A 2,856-nucleotide genomic window follows, 5' to 3' on the forward strand; every position below is an offset into this window, starting at 1 on the left:
TGGTGACATTCATTACTCAAAATGATTCTGCACAACAGGTTTAGGTGGAACTGTCCCAGCTGGCAGAGGCACACTTGCCTTTGGCTGTAGGCAAAAAGTCATAAAGAGACAGGTTTACTAATGCCAGTAATCGAAAATCATAAAAAACATTCTAAATTTAAAAGCAGAAGCCTAGGCAATTTAATCTCTTACTATATTTTAACCCATAGTACATCAATACCTCTAAGAATTGGGTAGGAATTTTCACAAGCCACTGCCCAGAATTTTGTGATCTACTTCTGAAAAGAAAAAAGCCAGCATTTTTTTCCCCTGTGAACACACAATCGTTCAGTCTTTCAGAGCAATGCATTAGCAGGCTGGCCATCATTTAATTTTAGGTGCTCAGGTGTTTCTATTTTACAAAGCCCAGAGAGAATTTCTGATTGAAGTATGCCAATTCCAAAACCAGGCAAACTAATCTGAAACTGGAATTTTCTATCAGCACAGTTTAGGGAAAGCCTGAGCCCCTGGGAGCTCTTCTCACATGGCTTTGGTGAAAAGCCTCAGAGCAGCCTGGCCGTGTTTGATTACTCTGCACGCGTCGTAGCCAAAGGAGGATGTGATAAGATCGGAGGTGCGACAGAACACCAGATGCCACCCTACCCCTGACCACTACAAACCAACCCAACTCAAATGGAGGGGCTCTCCTGGGCTTAGGGTGTTGTTTGGGAATCTGAGAGACCACCTCAGCTGCACCCAGGAGCTCGTGGTTGTGATGCTACAACAGATTCACATCCACAGCAGCCTTGTCCCTGCCTGAGCTGGGACAGCTGAAGGTTCCCCTTTTCTGTTCCCCCCCTTCCCTGCCGAGCTAACGACTCCAGTCATGCCTGGGTGAAGAAAGGGCAGTTGTTCCCCTTTCCCCCAGTGACCTACAGTGAGGAAGCAAGGCATCATCTCTCCCCCAGCCAGAAAGAAGGTCTGGTGTCTTTACAGCATCCCTGCAGCTTTCATTCACTTTCCTTGACCCTCAGGTTCTGGAAGAGAACAATATTGCCTTTTGCTTACTGCTCCATCTTTGCCACAGGAAAACAACTTAATATTCCTCTGGAACAGGTTATGTGCCTTGGCAATATGGGAATGTGGACACAGGACACACCTGCTCTGAGTCTTTCTTGTGTGATATTTTCTGAAGACAGAAATCATACAATTGTTGTAACAGCTCTGCCCAGTTAGTTGTAAAGCCATAATCAAAGTGCGGTAAGAGCCAAACAACAAGGCATGTCCGAGATTTCACTTGGGTCTTTCCTGCAGCACTGACGATGGATTCCTTGGTGACCATTAGTGATGGAAGAGGGAGACTCTGCTGTGTAAGGCTGCTGTTGAAACCAGCCTGGGCAAGATGGGAGAACACAGCAACTTCAGAACAACTTTGCTGCAAATGAACAATACTTTGAAAAGTTCATCCATCTGCCACCCTGCACCCATGGACAGTCCTACTCTGCTCCAGTTTCGTCCCTTATCAGTGCCGAGCACTGTCATTTGGAGTACCTCAACACTGAAGAGATATGAGCACACACACATGACTGGAAGTCTAAACAACAGGGTATTATTAAAAAGAGTTTTATTGTAATGCCAAAAAGAGTGGTATTGTAATGCCAAATGAAAACAGATCCCAACTGTTTCAGGTACCTGCTACACAGGGGACAATTAAACCTTTCCCTGTGTCCATGATGTGAGCAATACAGACAGGATAAGGCACAGAACATTTGCACCACAGTAACAGAGATGAAACACTGTGGAAGAATTTTAATAAATTCCCTTCAATCTTGCTAAAGAAGAATCCAGGCAAGAAAGCCACTTTATTAATGGCTAACACTAAACATTTACCACTCTGTGCTTGCATAGCAGCATCTACTGAATACATCAAGTCCTGAGTGTGACCATGAGTGTGGTATGGGAATAAAGTCCAAAAAGAGACCAAGGTTTTTATAAGTACTGAACATTTTTAAAGAAGAAACCAAGCAAAACATGCATCAGGCATCACAAATAATTCACCTTACATGAAGTGGGAATTTGAGGACTTCTTAGAGTCCTTTCCAGACCCAGAACTCTGTGATAATGCTATCTTGGCTTCACAGCTATGACCCAAGATTCTATGAAGTTTCTCACCTAATGGGACAAAAAAAAGTACTAGAGACCTATTAGTACTACAGCTGCTTATAGCTACAGCATCTTACATGACTGATTTTCTACAGGTAAGATACCGAATGGTAATAAAATATTAAAAAGCTAGGCTAAGAAATTGGGACTTTGGGAATGTTGTGTCTGCCTCTTCCCTAAGCCCTGCATTTACGTGAATTGTTCAGTGCTGGGTGCAAGTGGGAAGGTTTCCGTCGGGGAGGGCTGCAGGGGTGCCCTCCCTGGGGTGGGCACGGCTGGGCCCAGCAGACCCACAGAGCAGATGCCTGCACTGCAGCCCAGGGGACAGCCCATGCTCGTTTGTTTGGTGGGTTGTTTTCCAATGTCACGTTAGCTTGTGAGAAGTTCCATAATTTCTGTTAGAAGGAAAATTGCCTTATGTCAAAAGGACAGTCTTAGTGATGCCCGTAAGAGGCCAGTCTGGTTTCCATCCACTTACCATTAGCAGGTGATGATCATTTCTGCCTCATCAGCTTTTTCCCCTACTTGTGTTGTCACAGTTTTCTGTAAATGAAAATCCCCCCAGGGACTTCATACAGCTCTAAGACAATTTAGCTAACTCAAATTCAAGATGGACTGAGAGTCTGAATTGCCTCATTTATTAATAAGACCTTACTTTTTCAGGACTGCAATTATTTAGCTTTAAAAGAAACTGAGAGATTGTGCACCCAACGC

Source organism: Corvus brachyrhynchos, unplaced genomic scaffold (assembly GCF_000691975.1).
Source record: "Corvus brachyrhynchos isolate BGI_N302 unplaced genomic scaffold, ASM69197v1 scaffold23, whole genome shotgun sequence".
NCBI lineage: Eukaryota > Metazoa > Chordata > Aves > Passeriformes > Corvidae > Corvus > Corvus brachyrhynchos.